General features: G+C 44.0%; 1 long non-coding RNA gene across 2 annotated transcripts in view; it reads right to left on the reverse strand.

The window, feature by feature from the left end:
* LOC126354386 (uncharacterized) overlaps positions 1 to 18,483 on the reverse strand; it is a 53,715-nt gene that overhangs the window by 15,733 nt on the left and 19,499 nt on the right. The window contains exon 1 of one of the 2 annotated variants that reach the window (XR_007565316.1): positions 8,639 to 9,200. The exons of the other annotated variant lie outside the window; for it this stretch is intronic. This is a non-coding gene — a long non-coding RNA (uncharacterized LOC126354386). Of the gene's footprint in view, positions 1 to 8,638; positions 9,201 to 18,483 lie in introns of those variants that run through there. 2 annotated transcript variants of the gene reach the window in all.

The raw sequence follows: 18,483 nt of genomic DNA on the forward strand, positions 1-18,483 counted from the left end.
ACTGTCTTTTCCCTAGCTGTTAGTAGAACAAGATAAGCTTTTTAATAAATGCTAGAATATATTTACTTATGTCAACTAAGAAAAGCATGGTCATATTGCCAGACACATACCATCAGAAAAATGATGCTCGTGTATCACCTCATTACAAGCAGATATGCACATGGCTACACTTACAGCCATCCACAATGTGTCAGACACATGTGTCGCTTTTCGAAGTACTGTAGTATGTTGACTAACTGAACTTTGTTCCTGAATTTAATCAAATTATATATATTTAACCCAATTGATTCTATGATCCTTCCAGAAGAATTGTATGCATAGAAGTACAATAATTAAAATAACTCACGTTGTGGGAGTTGTGGAACATTTTTCAGACAATAAAACGTAAATTATAAGTCATTTGTTGACAGAGTGTAGCCAAACAGTGATATACTGGTGCCACAGTCGTTTGTATAGAGCTTTGAAAATCACTCTTCTGCAGCAATGGATGAATTGACTGACATAGTTTTGCTGGGTGAGTAAACTTTATCATGAATATTTATTATTTATATTATTTTTATGTTAATAACACTTTAAATGTTTAATCTTACATACAGTGGTAAAAATGATATCTAGAAATAGTTTCATAGGTAGTATTTGCGCCTTATTTTTAAACATCCCTCCAGAAGGATGGTAGGAATATCTGATATCTTTCCGATTTACTTGCAGGAAAAGGATTACACTAAATGACCAATATGAAATTCTGTACAGCAATGATGATTTACCAAATAGTCGTGCAGATGTGGCCCTAACTCCTCCTCTGAATGCCACAGGTGACATTACTGACAAAGAGGTGCTGAGAGTAATCCTTGAATAGAGAACTTTCCTGCAAGTCAGCTAAATGCAAATGTTTTGATTACTGACCCACATAGTCGGACATTGACTCTAGATTGAACAATGGAAACAAATTCTTTTCGGAAAGAGCAAATTCCTGGTACATCTTCAATGTGTAACAACAGAAATAATACAGGAAGTAAGCATCAGATATCTCAGTCAGCTATTCCTCCTCCATCAAAAAAATATGTAAATGGTATCCTTTTTCAAAACGCAATTCTAGGAAAGAAAAAAGTTGTAACTGGACAAAAGACAGCATTCCTGAATCAACTGTAGGATGAACTGTAATGAATACTGTATCTAACAAAAAAGGTGGGAGTCCTTAAGAATAAAATGAAATTTTTTTGATGAAGAGGTTATTAGCCTGATGGTTACATATACCAATCATCATGCTGCGGAAAAAAAAAAAACAAATTGACAGACTGCACTGAAAATAAATTGCGGGTTTTTATAGCTGTTCTTCTCCTTAGTGGGTATGTTTTGATCCCCAGGAGGAAGATGAACTAGCAAGGAGAAACTGACAGCCATAATGAACTTGTCTTCAGTGCCATATCAAGTGTAATAGGATGACCGGAGCGGGTGACATGATCGGGGTTGTAAGGCGTGGCTGGGTAGAAGAAGGTGGCTGTTTTTAGCAATCTTCCTCTTTATTGTTGGTTCTCCCAATACATTTTCCGGTAGCTCAGCCCCACCGCTCCACTCGTGTTGTGGTGGAGACGAGCTGATGCACGCAGTGCGGGGATCGCGACGCCGCGCCTGGTCAGCGGCTGCGCAGCGGTAGGGGGTTAGCAGCCCGAGGCCCGGCCAGCGCGCTTCCTGCAGACGCGGCGGCTCGTGGCGACGCCGGGAGTCGCCGGTGCAGCAGCGGGAAACGCCCACCGCCGGCCAGTCCTCAGGGACAGCGTCACTGACGACGACGACGTGGCAGCGACCAAACGCCCAGTCGGTCGAACCGAATGCCGGCGCCCACCTCTGATGCCGCTGGTGAATCCGCGGCGGCGTGTTTATTAGAAGGTTTTCGATGAGTTGGATAATGCAACAGCACCACTTGCGGCCCGCACCAGCGTGATTCTGCTAATGCTGAGTTCTGATGGCTGCCGCGCACGTACACACATACCGACGCTCGTTTCAAAACTGTCTCACCTGCATAACGCGCTGGCTGGCCTTCGTCCGCCGTTTGCCGTGAGGCTGGCGCATCGCGCCCTGAAACACACTAAATCACAATTTCGAATCGTATTTCCTAAAAATAGCCCCTTTCCCTCTACAATTCCTCCCTCGTACGAAAAGAATTCGTCCCCGGATTCAACCAAAAAGTCAAAACAAGTGCAGTTCACTTCACAAACACCACAAAATGCGATTGATTGACTATTTACACTGTGTTCATTCACTTCTATCCTCAGTCTAATCTTTGTCCATAAACATTACTCAGTGTTCTGCTGCAGTGCCTCACAACTGTTCAGTGATTTTGTCTGGATCCTTAGGTTAAAGGTTGGAAGGGGCGGGATTTGGGCTACCTTCCTCTTGAGCCGATAGTATACTAATCCTACGACAAAGATAAAAATACAGGTGGCGGTGGTTGATGATCCAATAACTAGTAAGCGTTGCTTATTCTCATTACGGTACTCATGCACTTGTTGAAAAAGACGTTCCATAGTTATACGTCCATCCTGAGCTGCCAGCATCCGGTCCAAAGAGGCGAACAAAGTCGGGTCTAATGTGCTATTCAAAAGAGTGAGATTTTCTTTCGTGGTGAATTGCTCTGGTTGGTCGGGAATCTCGATCAATGTGCGTGTTATGTTCATGATTGTAGCTCCAGTAATCACGGCTGGTAAACGGAAAGTTGGCACTGAAATGTCACACTGTGTGCCGTTAATTAACAGTCCCTGCCCCTGCAATTCTATTCTTTGCGTACTCACTTGCTTACCATGCTCTTAACAAACGCAAATAACGACTGTGTTTCCCATTTCTGAAAATACCCAATGTGGACCCACTTGCTGAAAGAACTGCACCGTGCGTGCTATAATTTCCTTAGGGCACTCTGCGACTGGTTCTTGAGAGCGGAATAGAAAACAAGATTTGGGAACAGTGTGTAACAATTTCGAGGGGCAGATGGTAACTGGACCTGTTCGACAACGCAGCGAGTGTTGTGTAGTGAGGAACGCATGAGCTTGCCTGTTACGTACCACTAACAGTATTTCCCATACGGTTAACTGTACGAATTTCTGGAAAAGTCCCACTTCACTGGATACGTATGCAAGGCATAACACTCAAATTTACAATCCTTACATGTTAATGGTCTTATGATATGAATTCTCAGCAGGGTACTCGTCCGCGTACTGGTAACAGTGGCCACTTTGTAGTACAGAGAAGAGTGTTCGTCTGTTAATATCATCAGTAGTTCCAGGTATGCGGGCAGTTCTGAGTGAACTTTCCTTAATTCTTCCCGATGTTGTTCCGAATGTAACAGTACCGGGGTTAGGTGCCCGTGCATTGCGTGCAACAAAGCCTCCTGTAGTTCCGTGGCTTCTGTGCATGCTTCCGTAATACTATCCGCAAGAAAACGGAGGAGCTTAGCGATTATCAGCTGTGAATCGATGTTACCCAACCGGTGCTTGATTATACCCAAGTCGTGATTGGGTGTGTCGGCTGTGGCCTTAATGTGGGACATCAAGGTCGCGGCCAAAGCTCGCAATTGGCGCGTATTATTAACTACATCTCTCTCCAAACTCTCTAATTGGGTTGTGTGAAGATCTATCATTCCCTGGTTGCTGTTCGCATTATCCTGTACCTGCTGTAGCTTTCATTAATACTTTTAATATCTTCCGCGTCAGCGGTCCCAAAAACAGTTTTTAGGATACGGCCACCTGCGTCTAACCATCCTCTTTTCCTACGGACGTGCGGGATTAATCCTGCAGTTTGCTGCAACTGAGCCTGTAAGCGTGCAAAAGCTGATCGTAGTAGCTGATATTCCCCCTGTGTGTCATAAAACGTTGACTGATTAGCCACCATGGAATGAAGTTCATTAAATGTAACCTCTAATTTACAGATTTCGTCTTCAACAGCCCACATATTACAGTCCACCCTTAAGGTCCATTGATGTCCAGACATAATTACGTCCGTTTGTCGCGAGAACAACACACCACTTTATATAGGACGTACCTTCAAGTCTTCAGCTAAGTTGCAACAGCAAAACAGAATAACTATACTGAGATATAGTGCACACCTTCCCTCTTCAGTGCAATCCATGTTGCTGGGACTGTTGGTCTTACCAGAACGTCATGCCTTCTGAGAAACAACTCACATTAACTCTTACTTTTTACGCATGGCCTAAGAGCATAATAGCATATCTGATCGCTTCCACTATTAACGTGGTTCTCTTGTTTATCTACTCCTTTCTTAGATTCATCTTTCTCTCCACTAGAAGTTACTGCAGACAAAGAAGGAAGTTCTTCAAAATTCCCCGTAAAGGCCTAATTCGGCTCACATGCACAATAGTAGGGCGAGTTGGAAGCTGTAATTTTACATTCACCGGCGATGTCATCTCGATCACCTGGAAAGGACCTTGATAACGGAATACAATTTTTTTCGTTTTGCCTTTTGGCACATACGGATTAGTCATCATCACTCATTGTCCAACATGACATTTGTGTAAAGCCGCCTTTCTATTGTGAACTTTGTCCTGTCTCTCTAACGCTTTAATGTTCATTTTTTTCAACTATGTGGATAAATCCTAACAGCCGAAATATCGATTCCTGGTGGGGTCTTGAGCAATTCAAACGAAGATGGCATCTTCCGACCGAACAGTACTTCATACGGAGACAATCCTGTACTTTCATGCTCTTTTGAGTTATACGCCGCAGTTACAAACGCCAATAGTGTATCCCAGCTGTGTTGCGAATTTACGTAATAACTTAAGTTCTTAGCTATTGCACGATGAACTCTCTCGGTCCGACCATTAGCCTGCGGGTGTAACGCGCTCGTTCTCAATTTCTTTATATGCAACAACTTGCATCACTATTTCATCAAATCGGACATAAAGTTTGACCCTTGATTTGTAAATATAGTTTCAGGTGTTTTGAATTTCAATATCCATTGATGTACCATGGCGTGAGCCACTGTTTTGGCTCGATGGTCCGGATTAGCTGTCATAGACAGATAGCGCGAAAAATGAGCTATTATTGTTGAAACATAGCGATTACCCATTGCTGTTTGTACAAACGGTTCTAAGACGTCTACGCCCAGTAACTGGAGAGGTCTATCCACTTCCGGTAGTCATTACAACACAATTTTCTGATGACTCAATTCGTCCCATTGAGCACACGGAATGCAATTCTTTACGTACTGATCGACGTCTTGCCTACGCGTTGACCACCAGTAACTCTGTGCTACCCTCCTTTCCGTTGCTCTTCAGTCCGAATGACCAGAAAACATTGAATCGTGTGCTTGCCTTAAAATTTCGCTTCGCAATTTTTCTGGTACGACTATGCGTGGACCATTCCTAGTTTTACAGTACAATATCCCGTCTTCCACGACGAACTGTTGCTGCGAGATAAATCGTTGACAATCTGTGTCGGCGCTGCCTCCACTCATTCGTTCTGATTTATTCCTGTGCATTCCATGGCGCATACTTTACGAATCAGATCATCCGCGTTTCCGTGCGATTTACCCGGTCGATGAATCGCTTCAAAATCGTACTCACTAAGACGCAAAGCCCACTTAGTTCATTTACTCATTGACCCTTTAAGCCCCAACAACCACATAAGTGCTGCATGGTCAGTAATGACCTTGAAACTTCGTATAACACCGTAAATAGGTTATTCCGAAAATTAATGCCAATAACTCCTTCTCGGGTGTTGAGTAATTTTATTCTGAATTGTTTAGGTCTCTGGAAGCATATGCTATCGGGTGTTCCTGCCCATCTATTTCCTGAGATAATACAATACTCAAAGCAACATTGCTAGAGTCGCAAGATAATATAAACTGTTTACTAAAATCTGGAAAAGACAAAACCGGACTAGATGTTAATAAATTTTTTAACTTTTGAAAAGCCTCTCCGCATTCTGCTGACCAGTGAAATTTTGCTCCCTTCTTCAACAACAGCGTGAGGGGCCTTGCAATTTCCGCAAATTTTGGAATATACCTCCTGTAAAAATTGGCTAGACCTAAATAAGACTGCAACTCTTTTACTTTTGTAGGTGTCGGAAAATTCATTACGGCCTCTACAAGTTTTGGATCCGTGCGGACACCCTCCTGTCATATAATATGACTTACATAACGGACTTCTTGCAACAAAAAATGACATTTTTTCATTTGAAGAGTTAACCGTGCTGCTATCAGACGATCGAAAACTTCGCGCAAACGTCGCACATGTTCTTACATGTCCTTTGAGAAAACAATTATTGCGTCCAAATATATCATACACTGATTAGGTTTCAGCCCTCGTAACACGCTATCTAGTAACCGTTGGAAGGTTGCCGGAGCATTTTTGAGTCCGAAAGGCATTCGCTGATACTGAAAATGACCTGTAGGTGTTGAAAAAGCTGTCGTCGGTCGGTCTTATGGGCAGACCTCCAACTTGTGGTAACCGCTTCGAAGAACTAAGGTCATGAAGTACCGACACTGACCCAAATTATCCAGAGTTTCAGTGATATTAGGCATTGGGTATGCATCCGATACAGTTTTTTGATTCAGGAAACGATAATCACAACTAAAACGATGTGCCTCGCCCCCATCAGGTGATTTTTTACCCACTATTACGACAGCAGCGGACCAGCGACTGCTACTGGTTTCTGTTATCCCATCCCTAAGCTGTTGATTAATAAATACTTTCATGACAGGTTCTAAACTTTTTGGAACACGATATGGACGTTTATACGCAAGTGCTTCATTCCCAGTGGGGATGTAATGCTGAACTAACAGTGTGGCAGGCCATGAGACTTAAATAACTCTTTATATTCCGTCAAAAAGTTCTCCATGACATCTCTGTCTTGCCCTTCTAAATGTGCTACTTTACCCCTCAGTGTGGACCAGCTAACAGACTCTCCTGGCATTGTGTAATCTACTGCGAAATCCTTATCCAGTTCATCTTCCCCTATTATCTCCAGATTCTCTATTACGGTACTCCATGCTAACTGCACCTCTTCAAGGCCAAAATTATCAATACTGACAGGCATAACCTATTTTCCTTCTGTCTCTCGCACGTAGGACACGCTACGGCGCGTAAAACACTTCATTTTATGCAGCGTCTCATTCTCAGACAAAGGTTCAACGACACACAGCGAATTTACCGGCACGCTAGCTCCAACATCTGCCCAGATTACTTTCCCTGTACCCTTCGGTGTAGTATCCTGCGAGTTAACCCTAAGGGACCTTGTACGCAGTTTAATTGGCCCATCCGACGTCTGAGCGGTTCCTTGCAACAGTAATAGTTTTTCGGCCGCAGAACCTAGACGAAATTGTATTCCGCCCAGTTCTACTGTACGTCATTCCAATCCGAGTATGACATCATAGCTGCTGCAAACAACTGGAAGAACTACCTTCACCTGGAAGTTCCTCATTTCCACTCGGAAGTTTAACACCGCTGATACGAGTGACTTCACCTGTCCCCCACCAACGCCACTTAACGCCCAGCGTGGTGGTTTTAATTCTACTTGACCGAGTACATGTCTACTCGCCACGGATACCTGAGACCCAGCAACAAAATTTGCACGGTCTGGCCCTCACCAAGCCGGTCAGAAGAAAGTCTGCCACTGATTCTGCAATAGCAGGGGGTGTCGCACAGTGGACGCACCACCCCCTGCCCCGTTTAACTGAGGGGAGTGAGGCCACCTTGCGGTTTCCTATCATGTTTCTGCCAGGACCCATTGCAATTACGCTCCATATGACCCCAACGTCTGCATTTTCTGCATTTCACTTCCTTGCAATCGCATCTAATGTGTCCCATCCGACCATATCTGAAACATTTTATCTCTGCATTAAATACTGCTTTCCTGTCCCGCGTCTTTGTTACTGCTTCAACTTCTTCTAACGCCACAGCAATTCTGACTGCCTAATTGAAAGTCTTAGGGAATTCCACTCTAATCTTGCGGGAGGTCTCAGGTTGTATTCCCCGAAAAAATGCGTCTAGTGCCCTCTGCTCAGCTTCCTGCAGAATGGCTTCATTAACCCTATTGGAATCCGTTAGCTCATAGATGTTAACATTAATTTTTCGAATTCGATCTACAAAAGCTTCTATTGATTCCCCATTCCTTTGAAATATTCCTTTCAATTGTTCCCGATAATATCTAGACGTATTTTTCCTCCGATACCTTTCGAGCAACCCTTTTTTTGAATACTTCAAATATCCTTTGCATCAGTTAATTCTTCATGGCATGTAACGTACAGTTACTTTCAACTTAGCCACATGCAAAAGTGTTACTGCACCCCAATTTCCCAATTTAGCGGCTGCGCTAAGGTTCTCAAAAAAAAAATCATAACATCCTCCCCCGCTTTTCCCGAGAAAGGGGTTACCAAAGACGAAGCGCCAAGAATTACTGCATTAACAGGAAATCGTTCCTTGCTCGCATCTTTAGACCGAGCAAGCTCTATCTCCAATTCCGACACTCGCTCAAGTAGCTGCTGAATAGCCACCTCGGCTAACACAGATTGCTCCATCACTACCATCTACGGAATCAAGACTACAGTAAGTCCAGAAAGAAGAACAGGAAGGGGGGACGGACTATGCTACAGGTTCAGACAAACCACCAAACGAAAAATTGACACTTACTAGTAATGTTGCAGGAGTTGCTGATCCATTGTTGCCCTTCTCAGGTGCCACATATCCTCGTCGATTACCAGCCACAGTTTCCTCCAAATTCAGGGAGAAGACCACTACTGTCTCCAATTGTAACAGGAGTGTGTGATGCGCAGGTTGCCCGACTGACACCACTTATAATAGGTGGCTGTTTTTAGCAATCTTCCTCTTTGTTGTTGGTTCTCCCGATACATTTTCCGGTAGCTCAGTCCCACCGCTCGTGTCTTGATGGAGACGAGGTGATGCACACAGTCCTTGGAACGTGACGCCGCGCTCTGTCAGCCGCTGCGCAGGCGGTAGGAGGTTAGCGGCCCGAGGCCCGGCCAGCGCGCCTCCTGCAGACGCGGCGGCTCGTGGCGATGCTGGGAGTCGCCGGTGCAGCAGCGGGAAACGCCCACCGCCGGCCAGTCCTCAGGGACAGCGTCACTGACGACGACGACGTGGCAGCGACCGAACGCCCAATCGGTCGAACCGAATGCCGGCGCCCATCTCTGATGCCCTTAAATAGTGCAGGCCGCTGCTGAATCCGCTGTTTACGCGGCGGCGTGTTTATAAGAAGGTTCTCGATGAGTTGGCTAATGCAACCGCGCCACACCAGTCCCGAGCGACTGGAAAAAAGCGCAGGTGGCGCCTGTATATAAGAAGGGTAGGACGGATCCTCAAAATTACAGACCAATATCCTTAACATCGGTTTGTTTGCAGGATTCTCGAACATATTCTCAGTTAGAATATAATGAATTTCCTTGAGACAGGGAAGTTGCTGCCCAGGCTTTAAGAAAGCATCGCTTCTGCGAAGCGCAACTCGCCATTTTTTCATGTGATATCTTGCGAACCATGGATGAAGGGTATCAGACGGATGCCATATTCCTTGACTTCCGGAAAGCGTTTGACTCAGTGCCCCACTGCAGACTCTTAACTAAGGTACGAGCATATGGGATTGGTTCCCAAATATGTGAGTGGCTCGAAGACTTCTTAAGTAATAGTACCCAGTACGTTATCCTCGATGGTGTGTGTTCATTGGAGGTGAGGGTATCATCTGGAGTGCCCCAGGGAAGTGTGGTAGGAACGCTGTTGTTTCCTATCTACATAAATGATCTTTTGGATAGGGTGGATAGCAATGTGCGGCTGTTTGCTGATGATGCTGTGGTGTACGGGAAGGTGCCGTCGCTGAGTAACTGTAGGAGTATACAAGATGACTTGGACAGGATTTGTGATTGGTGTAAAGAATGGCAGCTAACTCTAAATATAGATAAATGTAAATTAATGCAGATGAATAGGAAAAAGAATCCCGTAATGTTTGGATACTCCATTAGTAGTATAGCACTTGATACAGCCACGTCGATTAAATATTTGGGCGGAACACTGCAGTGCGAAATGAAGTGGGATAAGCATGTAATGGCAGTTGTGGGGAAGGCGGATAGCCGTCTTCAGTTCATTGGTAGAATTTTGGGAAGATGTGGTTCATCTGTAAAGGAGACCGCTTATAAAACACTAATACGACCTATTCTTGAGTACTGCTCGAGCCTTTAGGATTGAGGGAGGACATAGAAGCAATTCAGAGGCGGGCTGCTAGATTTGTTACTGGTAGGTTTGATCATCACGCGAGTGTTACGGAAATGCTTCAGGAACTCAGGTAGGAGTCTCTGGAGGAAAGGAGGCGTTCTTTTCGTGAACCGCTACTGAGGAAATTTAGAGAACCAGCATTTGAGGCTGACTGCAGTACAATTTTACTGCCGCCAACTTATATTTCGCGGAAAGACCACAAAGATAAGATAAGAGAGATTAGGGCTCTTACAAAGGCATATAGGCAGTCATTTTTCCCTCGTTCTGTTTGGGAGTGGAATAGGGAGAGAAGGTGCAAGTTGTGGTACGAGGTACCCTCCACCACGCACCGTATGGTGGATTACGGAGTATGTATGTAGATGTGGATGTAGAGTCTTCGAATCACTCACACACCTGTAACCGTAATCTGTATCATTGTACCTTCGTTAACGGTCAGCAGTGTGGCAGTGTGTCCAATGCTTTACAGAAATATAGGAATATGCAATCTGCCTGTTACCTTTCATCCATGGTTCGCAGGATCTCATGTGAGAAGAAGGTAAGCTGAGATTCACACGAGCGATGGTTTCTAAAACCGTGTTGATTTGTGGACAGAAGGTTTTGCTCCTCAAGGAAATGTATTATATTCGTAATGAGAATATGTTCAAGGATTCTGCAGCAAATCGATGTTAAAGATACTGGTCTGTAATACCGCAGGTCTACTCTGTTTCACTTATTATGTATTGAGGTCACCTGCGATTTTATTTTCCAACCGCTTGGGACTTTGCGGTGGGCAAGAGACTAGCGATAAATGGGAGCTAAGTAAGGGCCTATGCTGTAGAGCACTATCTGTAAATCCGAAATGGGATTCCATGAGGCCCTGGCGACTTCTTTGCTTTCTACTCTTTCAGCTGTTTCTCTAAACTAGTGATGCTTATTTCAATGTCCTCCATACAGGAGTTTGTACGATGGAAAACGATGATATGTTTGTACGATTATCCTGTGTTAACGATTACTTAAATGCGTAATTTATAACTTTGTCTTACTTTTGCTATCTTCTATTGTCCCACCAGACTGGTCAACAAGTGACTGGATAGAAACCTTAGACCCACTCAGCGATTTTACGTAGTATCAGAATTTTGACAGATTCTCGGCAAGATCTGTTGCTAAGGTATGACGGTGGTAATTGTGGTAAGTTTGCTCATCGATCTTTCTACAAATGTACGATTTTCTATTAACTTTTGCCTGTCGTCATCTGCTCGTTCTTTTTTGAACCGCCGGCCGCGGTGGTCTAGCGGTTCTAGGCGCTCAGTTCGGAACCGCGCGACTGCTACGGTCGCAGGTTCCAATCCTGCCTCGGGCATGGATGTGTGTGATGTCCTTAGGTTAGTTAGGTTTAAGTAGTTCTAAGTGACTGATGACCACAGATGTTAAGTCCCATAGTGCTCAGAGCCATTTGAATTGAACATTTTTCTTTTTTTTTTTTTTTAACCAAGTTTGCAACAGCTTTTGCTTCCTCAGCATTTTTCGAATTTCGTTGTTAAACAATGATTGGTCTTTTCCATCCTTAATCCACTTACTTGGTACATGTTGATTTAAAATCCGTTTAAACTCTGCCTATAATTCCTCCTTGTTCGCCGTACTGGAACTAAATTGTGTCAGTTCATTGTCTAAGTGGGACGCTAACAACTGACTATCATCTCTTTCTAGCAGAAATAATCTCCTAACCTTCTTGCCTTATTTATTAATTTTAGTAACCAAAGTCGCTATGATAACATCATGCTCGCTAATCCTTGTCGCTAAACTGACACCGTCAGTAAGTCGGGCCTGTTTGTAGCTATGAAGTCTAAAATATTTCAGTTGCTTGTGGGCTGTGGAACTAGCTGGTCAAGACAGTTTTCAGAAAACGTGTTCAGAAGTACTTTGCGAGACTGTCTGTCTGTACCCCCTGCAACGAATCCATATCTTTCCAAGTCTATACTCGGTAGGTTAATGTCGCCTCCAACTAATATTGTACGATCTCGGTATTTCTGCACTAATGACAGTATACTTTCTGTCATTGACTCTAAAATCATCACAGAGGAATCGAGTGGGCATTAAAAATTCAACAATTAGTTTAATTTCATCAAGACCTGCCATCGTGTTCATAGCAAGACAGCTGGTTGGTAGTCATACCAACACAAAACGCTGTGCAGTGATTGCAGCAGAGCTGCTTTCACAGCTGGCTCTGCCACTGATGGAGTAGGGTAACCCTGTGACAGGACTGGAGTAGGAAGTGCTGAGTGGGTGGATTGGGCAGTTCTTGAAAATGTGTTTTCCACAGGGGTATCATTCCTGTGGCAAGGTGTTCAGGTTGGGATAAAATGGTTCAAATGGCTCTGAGCACTATGGGACTCAACTGCTGTGGTTATCAGTACCCTAGAACTTAGAACTACTTAAACCTAAATAACCTAAGGACATCACACACACCCATGCCCGAGGCAGGATTCGAACCTGCGACCGTAGCAGTCGCACGGTTCCGGACTGCGCGCCTAGAACAGCGAGACCACCGCGGCCGGCCAGGCTGGGATAGATAATCAAAGCCCTGACAAAGGATGTGGCTTAGTTGTTCCAGTGGTGGTGGGTGATGGAAGGGGCACTCCCTTGTTGTTGGTTCATGGGGCGATTGGAGAATCGGACATGTGAGGGATATGGCATGGGAAATCTGTTTGCGGATTAGGTTCAAATGGTTCAAATGGCTCTGAGCACTATGGGACTCAACTGCTGTGGTCATTAGTCCCCTAGAACTTAGAACTACTTAAACCTAACTAACCTAAGGACATCACACATATCCATGCCCGAGGCAGGATTCGAACCTGAGAACGTAGCAGTCGCACGGTTCCGGACTGCGCGCCTAGAACCGCGAGACCACCGCGGCCGGCTGCGGATTAGGTCTGGGCAATAGTGCCTGACAGCGAAGGCCTTCATGAGAGATTCAGCTTACTGGCAAGTTAGTTCCTTTTACTGAAGATATACCTTCCCCAGGTGGCCAGGCTGTATGAGAAGGATTTTTTTTTGTGTGTAAGGGATGGCAGGTGTCGAAATGCAGGTACTGTTGGTGGTTGATGGGTTTAATGTGGACAGAGGTGTAGACGGTGCTGTCAGAGACGAGGAGGTAAATATCCAGGAAGGTGGCGCGCAGAGTTGAGAAGGACCAGGTGAAGTGGATGGGAGGTAATGTGTTCAGATTATGAAGGAATGAGGATATGTTGGACTTTTGCCTCAGTTCAGATCATGAATATGTCGCCAATGAACCTGGACCAGACCAGCGTTTGAGGATTTAGTACGCTAGGAAGGTGTCCCTTAGGTGGCTGATAAACAGGTTGTCACAGCTACTTAAGGCTGTGCTGCAGATTTGTTTCTATACTTTCCCTTCAAAGTTGAAGAAGTTGTGTGTTAGTTAATATAATGAACTAGTTAAGAAAATGAAGTAGTGGGTTTGCAGTCTGAAGGACTTTATGAGATTCCCCACCCTACTATGTTTCCTGAGAAATAAAAATAAAATAACCCTTAAAACTTGAACCATACAGGTAAAATTAATTAACTACTGCTCATCGTTTTAAAGACACTTGAGTAACCAATTTTCAAAAAAAGAGGACAAATCGTTCAAATCACGAAGTGCCAGGACCACAACACAGAAGCCATAATTTTAACAAATTACACTCTTTGTTACAAAGTTATAATACAGTTAATACTCAGCCCACATTCACATGTATGTAAGAATTAAATTTCAAATTCATATATTTCTTTTCTTACTAATGGGCGTACATGGTGCAGTGGCAGGATGACACCATCAATGTCCACCCTCAGGCAAATAAAATTGAAAATACTAAGCAGCTTACTTTGTAAAATAGAATAAACAGAGATTCAGCATCCAAATAATTATAAAACACTTATGTGAAACCCATGCTATACATGTGGTAACTTTAAAACATATTTAAAAAGAAATAAACTTCAAAATCTTAATAAATCTTAAGTAACACCTGTAGGACAGCTGGAAGATCAATTAAATCAATGAATGATTCATGTTTATGACTGTGTAATAGAAATCAAATTTATACAGTACACAAACTGCAGATTAGATTTAGATAACAGCAATTCACTTTAGAACTGCAAAGGCCCAACAAACTTACACACTGGAAGCTTAGTTAAATCAATTCATGTCTTATATTTATAATCAACGAGAGAAATCAAATTTACACAATAGCACAAAGTGGAGACTAGATTTAGACAGCATGTATTCACTTAACAACTGCAAAGACCCACCAAGTTTAAACACTCCGAGCTTAAAATTTAATAACATTTAAAAGCTTTAAAACATCCAAATTAACACCTTTAGCGATCACTTAATATGATTACTCAAACAGGAGCCACCAAAATATTCCTGGCGCCAAGAAACCCGTCATTTGCATTATATTGTCATGTAAGGATAGGTGCTCACCATGATCAATCACACAGTGAAGTACAACTCAAATAAGTCCACCAATGTCACTCTCCACCCTTCTGAAGCCAAGGTGAACGTCTGCAGACGCGTACCTTTCCTGCAGCACAGCAACAAGATTGGCCCAATTAAGCAGATTGGGATGTTTACTTCTGTACAAATGATGCATGGACTCCAGACAGGTCCAGATCAACAGCTGTGGTTGCTTGTCATTAAAAGCAGTACACTAGTACTGATAATCACATATCCTGTTCCAAATAACGTTGCTGATGGCATGTAGCACCATGCAGGAGTACACAGCCAGAAAAACTGCCTTCAGGCTCACTTGACAGTGTGGAAACACGCCATGTCGAGACAGTCTGTGTTCAATAGTGAATAGGGAAGTGGTAGTATTGGGACAAAGCCGTTACTGGGACACTTTGCGTTGTTGCCACATGTTTCCAAGATGACTACGATGACATCATCCAAGATGGCGGGAAGAAGACTTGGCAACAGCGCATGACATCATCCTAGAAGGAAGCTGTGATATCATTCAAGATGGCGATTTTAGTGGGAGGTTTGAATTTTGGCGGGAAAGTGCCACGCCTCCCTCCCCCAGAAAAATGACGGGAAGTTCAAATACCAACAGGATAATGCATCACACCACAGTTATCTCTACTAAGCAAAGAAAATAGTGGGAAGATAGCTCACTTGGCCTACCTCCACTAACTGTGGGCTGTTACTGGGGAAGAGACCAAACTGCGAGGTCATCGGTCTCATCGGATTAGGGAAGGATGCGGTGGGACGTCGGCGTGCCCTTTCAAAGGAACCATCCCGGCATTTGCCTCGAGCGATTTAGGGAAATCAAGGAAAACCGAAATCAGGATGGCCGGAAGCGGGATTGAACCGTCGTCCTCCCGAATGCGAGTCCAGTGTGCTAACCACTGCGCCACCTCCACTAACATTTCACCCAATTGCCACCTCCTCCTACAAGCTGGAGCCAAGTTTGAATTACAACCGGATAATGTATCTCACCACAGTTATCTCAACTAAGCAAAGAAAATCGCGGGAAGTAGCTCACTTGGGCTACTTCCACTGACCTAAATCACCCAACTGCCACGTCCTCCGAAGAACTGGCACCAAGTTTGGATTTTGGTGCTAAATAAAGTGTTTCTCAACTAAGCTAAGAAAATCACAGGAATGTAGGTCACTTTGACTGCTTCCACAAACCTAACTCACCCGACCGCCACTTCTTTCTATGAACTGGCACCAAGTTTGAATTTTGGCAGTAAATAAAGATCACTTGGGGTTACAATACCAACCAAAGAAAATAGCGAAAAGATAGGTCACTTGGGCTACGTCCACTAACCTAAGTCACCTGACTGCCACTTCATCCTATGAACAGGCGCCAAGTTTGAATTTTAGTGGTAAACAAAACTCACTTGGGGTTTCTCTACTAACCTAAAAAAATTGCTCGAAAGAAACGACACTTGGACTAATCTCAGTCACCCGACCTCTACCTCCTCCTAAAGATTCGTGGGAAAAGGACTTGGACATATTCTCTATGTAAACAATTTCAAGCAGTACAGCCATCTGGGGTGTTCACCATGAGTTCCACTCCAACTGACTTAATACACATCGCCACCACCAGAGGGCGCTCTCATCTGTGATGTAATCCTAGATTGTGGCAAACATTGTGTTCACCAAGAGCTCCAGACTCCAACTGACTTAGTACACAGTACCGGCACCTGAGGGCGCTGTTGTGATGTCTGGTGATGATGCAAGTACCGTTATCAGGGATGGCGGCATATAATGTGTTCACCAGAGGCCTGGTACATATTGACACCACCAGAGTGCACTACCATGGACTTGGAATCAATTTTCGCGAATGCCACACCCACCTGTTCTTGGAATGAAATAGTTAGTCTCCACCACGATCCTCAACCAACCGCCACATCCCCATGTTGTCGGGCTAACGTGCACTAACGTGTACTAATGAGTACTAACGTGCATAGTGCATGACGTAATCCAGATGGTGGGGGGAAATGGTGGGAGAAGGACTCTGTCTATGGTGGGCATAAGTTTTTATTTTTTAAGCAGTGGCTCCACAACGATATCTAGACTCCAACTGCCACCAGAGGGTAGTTTCATCCCTCCTGTGACGTAATCCAAGCTGGTGGTCTGTAGGGGGAAAATGGAGTGAAAATGACTCAGACTTCGCTGGGCTGGTTAATAGAATAGCGATGGAGTTTACTCTAATTATTTTCGAACATTTTATTTAGGGATGGAGTACATTTATCAAACTCATACAAAACACACGTTCTCACATGCTTGGGGCCATCTCACACAGCCCACAGGCATGCATACTAATTCTAAATAATATAGGCACCCAAAGAACTCCTAAATTAACTAAATAATTTCACTACACACTTGCTGACTACTCCTAAATAATGCAGCACAGTGATGTGTAGACATGCTCAGTACTCGTAAACTGGCCAAATTACGCATAGCACAGCCTAAAGACCTGCTAGCAAAATAATGCAACGGATATGATCAAGCACCCTCCGCCACCCCTGGTCCCCCCTCGAAGCGACGCATCCGTCACCTGTCAAACCATGCACAGCTGTCTTCAAGCACGAGACGGCGACATCCCTTTCATACTTGGTACTTCAGAAATTTCTCTCTAACTACGTGATCACCTAGACGCCGTTGATCACGCGATCGGACGGGAGAGAAGACTTATTTACAGAGCGCAGACGCTCCTAGCAGTGCAGCATGGTCCGGCGAAGAGCTAGTTGCTAAGCGATGCTGCAGAAATCCGTTCCAGAATACCACATGCAACTTTCTCCCAAGCGTTTGTAACAGACCATGCGTGACATGTTCAGCAGTGCCAGCACACCCAGCCTCACTGACATCTCGCCGCGAAACATCTCCATGGACACTCGCCATCTAAAACATTCTCAATCTTATTCTTACGTCACATGGCTTTGTAAAAAATAACAGCCAAGTCGACCTCTTAGAAATTGTATAGCGTCCCAGAAATAGTTAATGCTCGCTTTCTTCATGTCTCAGTTGTATGCACAGAAATTCTTGCCCTAACAGAACCTGTTTACCAAATGCAGTCTTCCTCACGGACCTAACGTGATAGCCTCCCTGCTCTCAACACACGCAAATATTCTCACCACTGTGTAGAGGCTCCTATATCACAGCACAAAGGATGTGAATGAATCGAGCAATATGATTGACTCTTATCGAGTTTACCCGCCAAATTACTGATGCCACCAGTATCAAAGCACAATCCGCTTTTTCTTTCTCTCTGCAGAATTGACTTTCAGCTTTAAAATTATTTTTCATAGTTCACTAAAGTACATTGACAGTTAAAACTGCAAAGTTGTCTACAGATCATCAGATAAATACTAGACTCACAAGAATGTTGGAAGCCAGGAAGATATTTACTAGTGTAAAAACAATTAAATGTCACCATTGCTGCTACAGTCTGAGACCAATCGACGTACAGGTAATGTCTCTTGACGACTGTGCTTCTGAAACGAAACTTAGTATCTATAGCGCACATAATTTTCCACGTAACAAAAGTTGATCATACCCTCACGGTTAATTATGTGCTAAATCTATACGTCCCTCACGATAGGATACACAGTCATCCTCTCTAGTCACGCCATGAGATAAACCATAGTAACTTTACAATGAAATATATAAACGTTTTACACGACATCTCCAGACTCGAGGATTACAAGAACATACGTATTTTCGCCATAATATTATACCATTTTCGCGGTACTTCTCGATATCAAGCACTAGG

The sequence above is a fragment of the Schistocerca gregaria genome, chromosome 1, assembly GCF_023897955.1.
Source record: "Schistocerca gregaria isolate iqSchGreg1 chromosome 1, iqSchGreg1.2, whole genome shotgun sequence".
Lineage (NCBI taxonomy): Eukaryota > Metazoa > Arthropoda > Insecta > Orthoptera > Acrididae > Schistocerca > Schistocerca gregaria.